At 35.8% G+C, this 16,232-nt stretch overlaps 1 pseudogene; it reads left to right on the top strand.

Annotated features, from left to right (window-relative positions):
- Window positions 1–5,855: 5,855 nt before the first annotated feature.
- On the top strand, window positions 5,856–16,176 carry LOC132172824 (probable glutathione S-transferase parC; annotated as a pseudogene).
- Window positions 16,177–16,232: the final 56 nt, after the last annotated feature.

The raw sequence follows: 16,232 nt of genomic DNA, 5'->3' as shown, positions 1-16,232 counted from the left end.
GATGGGCCGGGCCACCCCTGGGGTGGAGGGGTGGCGTGCGGGCCACCCCTTTCCACCCACGAGGTGGCTCGAGCCACCCCAAACCACCCCTGGGGTGGCTTACGGCCACCCCTTAGGGGTTGGGGGGGGTGGCCAGAGGTGGCACCGCCACCCCTGGCCACCCTTCAATTTTTTATTTTTTTTTTTAGATTTAATTTTTTAAAATTAAATTAATAAAAAATTAATATTTTAATAAGATAAAACGGTGAGTTTTGAGTGGACTAACGGAAGTTAACAAAAATTGACGGTAATGAGTTTTTTTGTAGTTTCGAGTTACCCAGGGACTAAATTTTCAAAAATAAATACACAGGGAGTTTTAAAAAAAAACGCGTTGACTTAAGGATTTTGTATATGATTTCCCTTTTTTTTATGAATAAACATTTTATTAAACCAAAGCTCAAAATAGAGCAACTCCACAGCACAGATACAACCCCTTACAAAGTCAAGGGACACAACCCCTTACAAAGAAAGACAAAGGAAACTCTCGATATGTTCCTCAAAAAATCCGATTCGTGCGGATTCTTCCCCCAACTAAAGAAGAGATCTTGAACTTCTCACAAAGCAAAAAACAGGGGAAACAACCTACAAATCAACATTACAAAGAATAGTAATAGGTAAATTCCACAAAGAGCACAACAAAAGGTTTTCCTTAGTTCTAGGAAAACCTCTTTTCACAGCAATCCTAGACCTGACTTCCCAGAAAACTTGCTTCAACAATTGCTCTTCAGTTTTGGGAACACCATCATGTTTAATCTCATTTCTAGTACGCCAAAGGTTATAAACCACAAAACCAAGAACCAACCGACATAACAAGCAATTAAGAGATTTTTTCTCCAGCAATTACAGCCTAACTGCACAAGGTGATCCCAGATAACAGAAACCGATGATAGAGAAATCTTTAAAAGTTGCATACCAGGGATCCATTTCTGCAAGATTAAAGGTTTATTTGCCATATGCCAGACTCTTGGCTCCATCACCTCATCTCGCATCTTCTCATCAGCAAATTTACACAAATATAATCCATTCTCCAACAAGAAAACTTCAACCTTCCCATATTGAGCCCAAATACTCTCAACAGAACGTTTAACAATATAATAAGGAAGATGTTTATCAAGAAACTGGCCTACCAAAGAAGAAGACCATTTTGAAATACCTTCCTCAATCGCTTCCTTTGGAGGCTTCACTACAACTCTTCCATCCTCATGAGAAGGAGCAAAATACTGCAATGTTCCTATGGATTTCTCCTTACGAAACAATTGCCTCCAATCCTGTCCTTCACTCTTCTGAGCAACCTTAATAGGAGACTCAACAGCGTCAGATTTACTCACAGATTCATTCTCGGGAAAACCAGAAGAAACCTCCATAGCCTCCACTCGCAGAATAGAATTGCTTTCAGCAGGCAAATTCTGAACTTCAAGCTTTGAAGCACCAACATCCTCACAAATCACCGTCAAATTATTACAATTCTCCTCCTCCTCACTCAGATCTACCTCACAATTCAGAGATCTTGAAGCAACCTCCAAATTAGCTGATGCCTCCTTCAACATCAATTTTGACACCTTCTTCCCACCACGACCTCTATTAGCTCGTTTGGCCATAACTCACCAAATGATCATTCTACCAATGAAATAACAACGGGCAAGGAACGCCGGAGCACCGGTACTGGAATAAAAAACGTGAGAAAAGAAACGCGCCCACACGCGCTTGAAACAAGAAGGCGAGTAAAGACCAGTCGCAGAAACTAACTAACTAAGAAAATCGCTAAGAAACTGTGTCATGTCAACAGAGTTATTTGAATAATTAGGTTACTTATTAGAATTTACTAGATTCATGCGAGTGCAAAATACAGGTGTATACTATTGGAAAGAAGTTAGGTACAACAAAAGGAGAAGAGCAGGAGGCAGCAAAGAAGGAATTCTTGGAAATATATAAGACAATGGAGAGGGAGCTTGGAGAGAAGCCTTACTTTGGGGGTGAAAAATTCGGGTATGTGGACATTGCTCTCATCACATTCTACAGCTGGTTCTATGTGTATGAGACTTTAGGGAAATTCAGCATGGAGGCAGAGTGCCCCAAGATTATTGCATGGGCTAAGAGGTGCATGCAGAAGGAGAGTGTCGCCAAGACTCTTCCTGACCAGAAGAAGATTTATGAGCGTGTGTTGGAGTACTTGCATGGACTAAAGTAATTGTAGTCATGTTTGTCGTTTGAAGTTGTTGGATTGTTTAGTATGTGTCCTGAGCATGTTTTATTACGTTGTTGTGTCTGCTAATTAAGTGTTTGATGAAATTGTGACTTTCTAGTTTGTACCATAGGAGTAAGAAAGGCACTTTGTTGTGCCTTCTTAATGTTATGTTAGATGAAAATAAAATTGTGCCTTTCTACCAGCGGAGTGATATATATATATATATATATTATTTTTTGTTGTGAACTTTCTTCTGCCTTTTTATCTATTGTCTAAGGAGGAAAAAAAAACAATTATTTTAACAAAATCTATATCCAGTTTTGATTTGAAAGAAAAAAAAAAAAGAATTAATGAAAATTAAGTGCAAAAAAGATTAGTCAAAGGAGGATTGTGAAGAGCTAGAGAAAAAGGAATTAAGATCTTGTTCAATACCTATAACACGACAGTAGCTTTAGTATGACCATTTCTTTTTAAATAGACGACTAGGAACGTCACAACACATAAGATAGGAGTGGTTCTTTTATTTTCAAAGACTATTGACCTTTAGAGATGGTTAACCCACACCTACTGCTTAAAATATGTATGTTTCTCTATAAAAGATGAGTAAATTAATCACCCAAAAACGACTCAAGTGCACGTGACAATTCAATCTCATACCGTTGATTCAAATGTCTTGGCTTGTAGGAAATGCTCAATTCCATCTCATACTTGTTATTCTAGTGGTAGGTTTCATTATTGAATTAGATTCTTAGATTCATCTGCATGCCAGCATCTGATTTTGGTTATTTAATCTTCTTTTTTTCTTGATAAATTTCCATTCATCCAAATGTCAGAGTCAGACTCAGCTGGTACTATGATAATTAGATACTAAACATGAATTTAATCACTTATTCTACCATTTTTTTATTTTATTTTATTTTTTTTGTGTGTGTGTGGATACTATTCTATTCTAGTTTTTATAATTGTATCAATCAAAAGCACCAATACTAGTGCTTATTTTGTTATATATTCATATGTTGTTTTTTTTCGGATTTCACTATTTCAGAGAGTCATTGTGTTGAACAAATTAAGGATCATGCTAATTGTCCTTCAAAATTTGTCCGGGATTTGACAGCTTTTAGTTATGATGGGTGACGTTTTGTTTTAGTAGTCTGAATTGTCATACATGTTGCTCAGACCTTATAGTACTCTCAAGTATACACTATTTCTTACGTTTATAGACTCTCTATATCTATAGGTAAAAATGGTGGGTAACCTTTGTGTTGCCAGGGCTCCTTCTACATGGCAATTGACAATGAGAGTTATATGTTGAATGGAAATTATAGAATACATGTACCAAAACAGGCACATATATGTTTTAATGAGACAATTGAAATTGGTAGCTCATATTAACATTAGTGGAAGGTAAAGTAGACGGGAGCAAAGTGAACGTCGACGTTCACGGAGCGGGAGTATTCTATAATACAATCGCCTCTCTGTGAACGTAGGCGTATTACCGAACCACGTAAAATTTGTATTTTGACTCTCTCTCTTAATCGATTCAATATTGTTCATCAATTATTGTGCACCGTAACAATAGAGACCAAGGGTGGGAAAAAGAAGTCTAGCAGTAGTAGTGGCTCCAAGTAGTACGAAGTTCCCCTTGGCTAACAAGTCTGGCAGTATATGTTTTTCTTTTCATCTTCTTTTCTTATATGTTTTTTTATAAATTATTGTTTTATGAGTTATTAAAATTTTGTTTCTCTTAATCCGATTAAAACAATATTGGCATTTTTAGGTGTTATATATATATATATATACTTTGAAATTTTGTCAAGCATCAATGAGTTTCAATAAATTATTGACAATCCCAGCCTCTCAGATATGTTATTTGTTCTTTTTATTCATACATTTGTTGTTTTGTTAGATTAATAGCTATTGGAATATGCTAATAATTTTATTATAATATCATTAGAGTGATAAGTATGCTTTTTGTGATACATATATTGTGTTATAATTTATATTTTGAATTGTATTTACCATATTATAATAAAAATATAGTATATAAGAGAACAAAAAAATATTTATTTAGCATTACATTTTATTATTTTATTTACGCCTCTACTACAATGAATTCTTGGATCCGCTACTACCAATCATTCGAATTACAAATTTTTGGGCAGATCATGGACGGAAGTACTAAGTGTATTTTTTCAATATTCACAAGTATCACTTGTGACACTTTTTGAAATCGAGAGTTTTGTTAGATTTTGGACCCCACGAGGTGTCCTCATTGTTCAAGGTCCAAATGCAATGTCTTTTTCCTTCTTGCCAAAAATAAAAAATAAAAAATAATAATAATAATAATAAATAAATAAAAAGAAAAAAGAAAAAAGAAAAAGAAAAAGAAAAGGCAATCACAGCGCTTGCTATGAAGATGTCGCCAATTTCATTGTTCAAGGTCCAAAGTCTTTTTTAGCTGCAAAATAAAAGAAGAAGCAATCAAACCCCACGCAGCAGAGGACTTTGCTGCCCAAGTTGACATATTTAGCATATGACGTGACCACTGACGTCAACGCAGATACGTTCCCACCATCAAAAGCCACCCTTTTATATATATATATATTCGGGGTGGACAAATTAACCGATTACCGATTACCGACCAATTACCGACTTTAACCGGGCCGATATTAACTATAACCGATAGTTATCGGTCGGTAATCGGTTAAAAATTTTATACCAATAAGCTTATCGGTCGATAATCGGTTGGTTAAAATTTTTTTATCGAAAAACCGATATGATCGATAAACTATTTTAATTTTTAATTTTTTAAAATTTAATATTTATTATTGTAGTGGATCAATAAAAAATAAAAAAATAATAAAAAAACTTCAATAAGATATTTTAGCAAAAAATATACTCTAAAATAACTAATTTTTAATAAGCTATTTTAGGCTTTAGCTCAACAAAACGTATTTGGACTTCCAAAATAATTAATTTTTGGCCCAATTAGCAACCAGTAAAAGCCCATAAAAGCCCAAACCGATTTAACCGACCGATTAACCGATTACCGATATGACCGATAATTTTCGGTTAATACTTCTTATCGGTCGGTAATCGGTTATGATTTGGTTAACCGATAGCTTATTGGTTAACCGACCGATAAGCCCATTAACGGGTCCTAACCGACCGATACCCAGCCCTAATATATATAAAGGCATAATTTTGGCTCTGAACTCTTTTTTTTTAAAAAAATAATAATAATAATAATAATAATAATAAGATAAGATAAAAAATTTAAAACAATAACAATAATATTCTATGTGGTCTTTTTTTTATTATTATTATGAAGAAAAAGAACATTTTTTTTTAAGAAAAAAATATCTAATAAAAAAATATCACGTAAAATGTTATTGCTTTTCAGAATTTATTTTTATTTTTTATTTTGTTTTTAAAAAGAATACCACGTAATAAAAAAGTTGTGAAAAAAAAAAAAATTGTCCTTTTTATCATTTCTATAAGAAAAAGCACACTGCACAATCCGTTTTCGCATACTGAGCCACCCAGAATTCCGACGACTGTCTCATAACTCTTTGGCTGCTCCATCCATCCCACTTTTCTTTCCTTTCAATCTTTTTGAGGTGTGTGAGAAATGGCAGACGAGGTTGTTCTGTTGGATCTGTGGCTCAGCATGTTTGGGATGAGGGTGAGGGTCGCGCTGGCTGAGAAGGGGAATGTAGAAAAAGACAACAGAAATATAATTGTAGAGAAGAAATTTATATTTCTGATGTGGGTTCAATTGTACAATGAAATGACCTATTTATAGTTAAATGAGGTCCTAAAAGAAAGGAAATACAATAATTACAAAATAATATAAAATCAGCATATTTACAATAATGAATACGATATCAAATATTTTCGTAATATATTGAGAATATTGCGAAAATATAATATTCTAACATCCCCTCAAACTCTAGGAGGCGAAGCCAACTTGAGTTTGGAGATAAGATCATTGAGTCGTCCTGATGGATGAGATTTGGTAAAGCTGTCAGCCAATTGATCTGCAAAGATGACAGAATGAAGATGCAAAATACCTTGCTGAAGATGATGGCGGATGAAATGACAATCAATTTCGATATGTTTTGTGCGCTCATAGAAAACATCATTATGAGCAATCTGTATGGCACTTCGATTGTCACAATAAATAGGAGAACTAGTGGACTGAGAAACACCCATGTCGGACAAAAGCCATCGTAACCAGAGAAGTTCAGATGTAATGTCAGCAAGAGCACGATATTCAGCTTCAGTACTAGATCGAGCAATAACAGATTGTTTTTTACTGCGCCACGAAATTAGAGAAGTTCCAAGTAGGAAACAATATCCAGTGGTAGAGCGACGATCAGTAGGATCATCAGCCCAATTAGCATCAGAGTAGGCTCGGAGCTCAAGAGATGAATGAGAAGAGAAATGAATACCATGAAACATAGTGCCCTTGACATAGCGCAAAATGCAAAGAACAGCAGCATAATGAGTAAATTGAGGTGCACTCATAAATTGACTCACCAAATGAACAACATAGACAATATTAGGTTGTGTAACAGTAAGATAAATTAGACTACCTACTAGCTGCCTGTAGAGAGTAGCATCGGATAAAGGCTCACCATTCGTGGCTAGAAGTTTGACATTGGTCTCAAGGGGACTGCTCGCTGTTTTACTATTTGTCAGACCTGCTCGGGAAAGTAGATCAGATGCATATTTGGCTTGAGAGAGATAATAACCATCATTACACGAGATAACCTCAAGACCAAGGAAGTAGCTGAGTGTCCCCAAGTCGTTCATTTCAAAATTTTGGCTAAGGAAGGATTAAAGAGCACGGATGCCTGAAATGTCATCACCAGTAATAATCATATCATCTACATAAAGAAGGATAAGGATAGTACCATTATCAGCAGTTCGAAGAAAGAAAGCTGAGTCACAAGAACTAGAAACAAAGCCTTGTTGAGCAACCACAGAACTAAACTTGGCAAACCAAGCACGAGGAGCCTGCTTAAGACCATAAAGTGCCCGACGGAGTCTGCAAACTTTGTGTGGCAGATGGTGATAGCCAGGTGGAGGGTGCATATAGATTCTTCTGTAAGATCACCATTGAGGAATGTATTTTTAACATCCATCTGAAAAAACTGCCAATGATGAACAGCAGCAACTGCAAGTAAGGATCTAACAAAGGTCAGTCTAGCAACAGGAGCAAAAGTCTCCTCATAGTCAATACCATACTCTTGAGTAAATCCTTTTGCAACAAGACGAGTCTTATAGCATTCCACAGATTCATCTGCACAAGTTTTAATTTTATAAACCCAACAAGTCCCATATATTGGTTTTAGAAAGGGCATCTAGTTCATCAGACATAGCATTCTGCAAAAGAGGGTCAGCACTAGCCTCACGATAAGAGTGAGATTCGTGAAGAGTAGCAAGAACAGAAAAACAATGATAATCATGGAGATGGGCAGGTGGTGCTTTTACCCTATCAGAGCGACGAAGTTCATGAGAAGGCTCGAGAGTGTGTGATGTAGTAGGAGGATCCGTAGTCGAATCAGGCAAATGAGAAGCAGCCGTAGAAGGCTCGTCCAATGAGCTTGAGTTATTTGCAGATGATCCAGGAAATAAGACAATAGAGGGGTCAGTGAAGACAAGAGAATATGCGAAGGAGGAATGTGGAAAAGGCATTTGACTGGTGAACATTTTATGTTCCCAAAACTCCACATGGCGAGAGATCCTAAGTCATTGGGCAATTGGGTCATAGCAGCGATAACCTTTTTGAGTGATGCCATAACCAAGGAAGCAACACAAGTGAGAGCGGGGTTCAAGTTTAGTACGCTCATGTGGAGGAAGAGTGACAAAACAGATACAACTAAAGACGCGAAGCAATGAAAAGTTAGGTGTGCTACCATACAAGCACTCATAAGGAGTTTGGTTGTGAATAGTCGGGGAAGGCACATGATTAATCGTGTAAATAGCAGTGAGAGCAGCCTCACCCCAAAAGCATTCAGGAAGTGAGGCAGAGATGAGAAGAGCTCTTACAGTATCTAAGATGTGACGATGTTTGCGTTCTGCATGCCCATTTTGCTGAGAAGTATAAGGACAAAAACGATGAGAGAGGATCCCATTTTGTTTTATAAAATTTTGAAGAGATTTCTCATTATACTCCATAGCATTATCTGAACGAAAAATTTTGATGGTACGAAAAAATTGGGTTTGTACCATTTGATGAAAATTTTGATAAACTTGAGTGAGTTCAGAGCGATACTATAATAAATATACCCAAGTATAACGAGAATAATCGTCAGGAAAAATAACAAAGTAGCAAGATTCCCCCCTTGGTGGGAACAGGGGTAGGGCCCCAAATATCAGAATGAACCAAATCAAATGGTGCAGAAGATGGAGACTCACTTTTATTAAAAGATAAATGTGTTTGTTTTCTAAGATGACAAGAAATACAATTAAAAAATTTTACATCTATGGATCCTATATGATCTTGAGATGCAAGAAGTTGGACACGTGGTAGAGAGGCATGACCTAAACGTGAATGCCATAAGTTGGAAGAGGCAGTGAGTGTCGTGACAGCAGCTGCTAAGTGAGTATGAGTTTGCAAGAATGAAAGCTCAAAAAGACGTCCAATCTTACGGCCGGTCCCAATTAGTTGACCCGTCTGTGGATCCTGCACATCAACACCCTTGTTAGAAAATGTCAACTCCAAACCAAGTTCACAAAGTTGGCCAACTAAAAGAAGATTTAATGACAATTGAGCAACAAGATATGTGTTATCAATAGGCAAATTAGGTGAAGAAATAAATCCACTATGACTAACAGGTAACCTAGAACCATCAGCAGTATAAATGACAGGATTGGGGGAAAGGGCAGACTTTTGGAAAAATAAAGTGGGGTCAGGGGTCATATGATTACAGCAAGCAGAGTCGATGAACCATGGATTTTTACCTGATGTGACGGACAAGGTAGTAGAGGAACGAGATAGAACCTGATGGATTAATGCCTCAACGTTAGATGCAGTGAGAGCAGAGGATTGAGATGGGTTCTCAGTGTAAGATGCAAGTGCAGAGGAACCAGATGAAACAACTGTGGCTGTTTGTTGGAAAGGAGCTCGTGACTGACGTTTGTTTTGGAGCTTGTAGCAATTAGCAATAGAGTGACCAGGCTGCTTGCAATAGTTGCAAATTATCTTCATAGAGGAAGACAGTGGTGTGGATCGTTTAGGAGGAAATTTAGGAACACTCTGAGGTGTAGCAGCAACAACCATATCTGGAGATTGCAAGTGCATAGTGAACCGTCGAGTCTCTTCAGAAATAAGTTCTGTTACAGCAGCTTCCAATGTGGGAAGAGGATTGCGGTGTAAGAGAGAAGCCCGAGTGGGTTCAAAATTCGCACGAAGAGCCATCATGAAATGCATAAACTTCCGACGATCCCAATACTTTGCAAATATTTCCACATCTTCAGGATGCTTCAGTTGAGGTTCTGCAGCAGATAATTGCTCCCAAAGACTATTAGTTTGAGAATAAAAATCAGCAATAGACTGACCTGGCTCCTGACGTGTCTGATAGAGTTTAGTTTCAATCTGAAATTCTAGAGAGGTATCATAAGTATAATTATATCGTTTTTCCAAAAACTCTCAGGCAGCCTTTGCATTCCCAAGCTTGGGGAGCAAACTGTGGATGGAAGGAACTGAAGTATTGATAAACCAAGAAATAATCCTATAATTTGCACTGTCCCAATCTTCAAATCGACTGGCAAATTTGTCGGCTGACTCACCGTCTTTTTGTGTGGGTGCAACAGTTTCTCCACAAACATAATGCCATAATCTCCTCCCCCTAAAAAAAACTTCCATATTTTGAGCCCACAACATAATTGGAACCATCTAAAATATTGTCAATGGGACGGACAATAGTATTAAGATTGGTAGACTTTTTTTTTTTTTTTTTTTGGGGAAAATAGAAAATATTAAATAAATAAACCTGAGGGCAGTAATCCGGTGTGGCGGACGTGCAAGTACAGCCTCAGGGAGCGATCTGGTGTGGTGCGCGCACAATAGCTATGGTGCACCTGCAAGCCATGATCCAGTGCGACGCTGTACACAGCAACAACTATAGACCTGCGGGCAAGTATCCAGTGTGACGCGGGACTATGGGGCATAGTTGATCTGGCGCGTGAAGGTGCGTGACGGCTTCGTTTTTTCACAGACTTTTCGATTTTGCACAATTCAACCTCTAAAATTTCTGTCACGTACAAAAACAACCGCAACAAGCGTTTGGTGTAGTGTTGAAACAAAAAGAAACACCAAAAAGAACGCTCAAACGGAAAAAGAAAATTATACGGACGGGGAAGAAAGGCTTAAAAGAGGCACCAAGAAAAAGGTGGCTCTGCTACCGTGTAAAAAAAGACAACAGAAAGATAATTGTTGAGAAGAAATTTGTATCTCTAATGTATGTTCAATTGTACAATGAAATGACCTATTTATAGTTGAATGATGCTCTAAAAGAAAGAAAATAGAATAATTACAAAATAATATAAAATCAGCATATTTACAATATTGAATACGATATCAAATATTTCCGTCATCTATTGAGAATATTGCGAAAATATAATATTCTAACAGGGATCAAATACGAGTACAAGGAGGAGGACCTGAGGAATAAGAGCGAGCAGCTTCTCAAGATGAACCCGGTTCACAAGAAGATCCCGGTTCTCATTCACAACGGCCAGCCGATCTGTGAGTCCCTCATCATCGTTCAGTGCATAGACGAAGTCTGGAACCACAAGTCTCCGTTGCTTCCCTCTGATCCTTACCAGAGGGCTCACGCCAGGTTCTGGGCTGATTTCATTGATCAGAAGGTAGCACGTCTTTTCAATTTCTTTTTCTTTTCTTTTTCTGCTGACGTTATTTTATTTTATTTTTCAAACCATAGAAACTAATCCCAAAAAATAGTAGCAGCTCAAGTACTGACTACTGTTGAGTCCATGTTTCGGACTTGAGTTTTTCTTTATGGATTGTTGGGAATTGAAGACAATTTATACTGTACGGAGGCTTGTAATTTTAATGGAATGCGAGTGCAAAATGCAGGTGTATGCCGTAGGCAAGAAATTGTTTGCCACAAAAAGAGAAGAGCAGGAGGCAGCAAAGAATGAGTTCTTGGAAATATATAAAACATTGGAGAGAGAGCTTGGTGAGAAGCCTTACTATGGGGCAGGGCCGGCTCAACATATTTTGGGGCTTTAGGCAAAACTTTAAAATTAGGACTAATTTTTTTTTTTTTTTTGTTAAGTAACAAATTTTTTCTTTTATAAAGTAACATATATATATATATATATAGAAATAGATTCAGATACATCAATAACATTTTCATTATCTTCTAATTCTTTTTGATGAGTTTCTTGTTCATTTATGAGTTTTTCACCTAAATTATCCTTAATATTTTGTTTATTGCTAATAACAAATTTATTTAGAGCTCCTTTTTGAGATTCATTCAATTTGTCTTTTTTTTTTTTCTTTTTCTTTTTTTTTTTTAAGTTTTTCATATCCAGATGCATATTTTCTAGTAGACATGTTTAATTAAAAACACTAACAAATTAAACAAACACGATTTATCAAAAAAAAAAATTATGACTATAATAAAATAAATGACAAAAATATAACAATAAAACCTGATTTGGCAAAGGAATTATAAAGCAGTTCTTGGAGATAGGACAAGAGACTTAGTCACTCGGAGTTGGAGAGGAAGAGAAAATGATGAGATAGGCAGAGAAGAAAAATTCAGAAAAGAGCAAGCAAAGAGGAGAGGTAAAGTGGAAAATATAGAGACTGATATTTAAAATGCCCATGATTGACAGCAGTTTATATTTTTGGCTCTTGACTTTCCCTAGATGGCTAAATAATAAATAGAAAATAAATGGTAATATTTTATTTCTAACGTTTATATTTTCTCATCAAAAACAAAAAATTTCTATAAAGAGGGCAAGAGGATGAATGAATGATGTAGGCGTGTACTGTAGCGTCAGGAGCTTTAGGGAATTGGCGTAATGATGTATAAGGCTTTAATGCTTTGTCCTTTTTTAATTATTTTTTGAATTATTTTTAAAATTTATAATGAGCTTATTAATTTGGGTCTTATTAAATTGAGGCATTAAATTTGGATAAAAAAATTTTTTAGGCCCTATTAAATAACATTTGGGCCTTCAATTTTTTTTTTGGTCAAAAATAAAATTTTTTTAAAAAAATTCATTTTAACTCAAAAATTTTTTTTAGGCCTTATTAAATTGGGGGCCCTAGGCAAGGGCCTAACTCGCCTAGGGCCTGAGCCGGCCCTGCTATGGGGGGTGAAACGTTCGGGTATGTGGACATTGCTCTCATCACTTTCTACAGCTGGTTCTATGTGTATGAGACATGTGAAAAATTGAGTATGGAGGCAGAGTGCCCCAAAATCATTGAATGGGCTAAGAGGTGCCTGCAGAAGAAGATTGTCGCCGAGTCTCTTCCTGACAAGAAGAAGGTTTATGAGCGTGTGTCGAAGCGTGTGTTGGAGTATTAATGGACGAGTCATGTTTGTCGTTTGAAGTTGTTGGATCCATGTTTTATTACCTCGTTGTGTCTGCTAAATGTTATGTTAGATGAAAATTTCAATATATATATATATATATATATATATTTTCTTTTCTTTTTGTGAACTTTTCTTCTTCATTTTGTCCATTGTCTAAGAAAGAAGGAAAAAAAAAAAAAAAACAATTGTTTTAAAAAAAAAGTTTTGATTCGAAAAAAAGAAAAAGAAAATTAAGTGCAAAAAAGATTAGTCACAGGATTGGGAAGAACTAGAGAAAAAGGAATAAATAAGATCCTGTTCAATACCTAATACCTAGAACACGACAATAGCTTTAATATGACCATTTCCTTTTAAATAAACAACTAAGAGCATCACAATATATAAGATAGGGGCGGTTTGTTCATTAAAAAAACTTTTTGGCCTTTAGAGGTTGTTGACCCACATTTAGGGGCCAAAGAAGATGGTGATTCTTCTCAAAAAAAAAAAACGAAAAAAAAAAGATGGTGATTCGGTGACCCGAACTGCTCAAAATAGGTGGCTTAGCCACCCTCATGCCTTTGAGGGATGATCGAACTATCTCCCAATAGTCACAAGAAGGTGGTTCAGCCACCTCCGTGCCTTATGGCCAAAAAAATTGGTTCTATTATTTTAACTTGACGTTTTTGTATGATTGAGGATTGAGCAACTCCAATTGCCAAGATGAGGTGATTCATTTATTTCCAACACAACAACCCCCGATTATATACACTTTCTTTTCTTTTTTCTTTTTTTTTTTTTTTGGCGAAACCTACTTTCAAGTCACAAAATTTGTCTCTTAAAAAAATAAAATATCATTTTTTACATTTGAAAGATAGTCAAACAAATGTTAAATTAAATTGAATAAAGAGTTTACTGATGGCATTTTTATAAGGAAAAAAAAATGTAAAATCAGTACCTGTGATTTACATCTTTTGTAATTAACTGACTGTGCTATCAAAATCAACTTAAAAGTTCATGAGGTATGCAAAAAAAAAAAAAACAATTTAGTCTTTATAGTCAAATTTCGTTCATTGACTTAACATATTCCAATAGCGTGAAACATTAGAATCAATAAAATTGTGATATTTATCATATTTAAGTTAGTGTCACATTAACGAAATCTGTTAAATTAGTGAACATAATTTGACAATAAGAACTAAATTGTTTTTTGGGCATACCTCAGAGCCTTTGAGTTTATTTTGATACCACATAAAACTAATTGTAAATCAGGTAAATCACAAGAATTAACGTTGCATTTTTTTTCCCTTTTTTTTATACTTTTTGTTAAATTTTTTTAAAAAGTCAAAAAAAAAAAAAATTAAAAAAAAAAAATCGATGTGAACGCTCTTATTTCCTGTCACCATTCTCAAGATGGTAATTGGTAAATATCGTTTTCCTATTTGCCTACAAAAAAAGAAAAGAAAAAGCAGTCAAACCCCACGCAGGCGACGTCCTCATTGTTCAAGATCCAACACCTTTTTCATTCTTGCCAAAAGTAAAAAAAATAAATAAAATAAAAGAATAAGAAAAAGCAATCAAACCCCATTGGCCGGGTTGTTTGCCGATGGACCAAAAACATTCCTCCAAAGTTTAGAGGAAATTTCCTCTAACATGCTTCAATAATACAAATGTCATATTTCTTATATTTTATTTAATATTTTTGGTAAAGTCTATTTAACCCCATCAAACTATCACATAAATGACAGTTCACCTCTCAAATTATCAATTGCGACAATTTACCTCATAAACTACCAAAACAATGATAATGAACCCTTAATTTTTTAAAAATGACAAAATTACCCTTATTAAAATAAAAATAAAAATACTAAATTTAAATTTTTGTTCAAATTTTTAAGGGTATTTTTATCTTTTTAAAAATTCTATATGAATAATTTCGTCATTTTGCAAGCATAATTGTTATTATTTTAATAGTTTGTGGGGTAAATTATCATAATTAAAAATTTATTAAATAGATTATAATTAAAGTGATACTTTAAAGGAATTAAGTAGACTTTACTCTAATATTTTTCTAATCGTCAAGCAACCCCCTATTTGCTATGAAAATATCGCCAACTTCATTGTTCAAGGTCAAATGTCTTGTTTAGCTGCAAAATAAAGAAGAAACAATCATGTTGACGTATTTACCATATGATGTAACCACTGACGTCGATGCACATATGGTCCCACCAGTAAAAGCCACCCCCATAAGTAAAAGCTCAGCACAACCCGTTTTGGCATAGAATTCCGACGACTGTCTCATAAATCTTTGCTCTTCGCTTCAATCTTTTCGAGGTGTGTGACAATGGCGGACGAGCTGGTTCTGCTGGATACCTGTGTCAGCATGTTTGGGATGAGGGTGAGGATCGCGCTGGCTGAGAAGGGGATCAAGTACGAGTACAAGGAGCAGGACCTGGCGAACAAGAGCGAGCTGCTTCTCAAGATGAACTCGATTAACAAGAAGATCCCGGTTCTCATCCACAACGGTAAGCCGATCTGTGAGTCCCTCATCATCGTTCAGTACATTGACGAGGTCTGGAACGACAGGTCTCCGTTCCTGCCTTCTGATCCTTACCAGAGAGCTCAAGCCAGGTTCTGGGCTGACTTTTTTGATCAAAAGGCGGTAGGTGTCTACAATCCTTCCTGTGATTTTACTTAAAGAAATTTTTTTTAAAAAAAATTCTGATATTTGATTAGTTAGATTATTTATTAGAATTTAATTACTAGATTCATGCGAGTGCAAAATACAGGTGTATGCTGTTGGAAAGAAGTTAGTTACCACAAAAGGAGAAGAGCAGGAGGCAGCAAAGAAGGAATTCTTGGAAATATATAAGACAATGGAGAGAGAGCTTGGAGAGAAGCCTTACTTTGGGGGTGAAAAATTCGGGTATGTGGACATTGCTCTCATCACATTCTACAGCTGGTTCTATGTGTATGAGACTCTTGGAAAATTCAGCATGGAGGCAGAGTGCCCCAAGATTGTTGCATGGGCTAAAAGGTGCATGCAGAAGGAGAGTGTCGCCAAGACTCTTCCTGACCAGAAGAAGGTTTATAAGCGTGTGTTGGAGTTGTATGGACTAAAGTAATTGTAGTCATGTCATGTTCGTCGGTTTTTTTTTTTTTTTTTTTTTTTCTCAGCGTCGTTCGAAGTTGTTGGATTGTTTGGTGTGTGTCCTGAGCGTTTTCTCAGTAGAGCATAGCTAGCATGTTTTATTACATCGTTGTGTCTGTCAAGTGTTTGATGAAATTGTGCCTTTGTCGTTTGTACCATGGGAGTAAGAAAGATGTTATGTTAGATGAAAATAAAATAATATATATTAAAATAATGTTATATATATTATTTTTTGTTGTGAACTTTCTTCTTCCTTTTTATCTATTGTCTAAGAAGAAAAAAAAAAAAAACAATTATT

This window comes from Corylus avellana, chromosome ca2 (assembly GCF_901000735.1).
Source record: "Corylus avellana chromosome ca2, CavTom2PMs-1.0".
Classification (NCBI taxonomy): Eukaryota; Viridiplantae; Streptophyta; class Magnoliopsida; order Fagales; family Betulaceae; genus Corylus; species Corylus avellana.
This window is presented reverse-complemented; position numbering and strand designations above follow the sequence as displayed.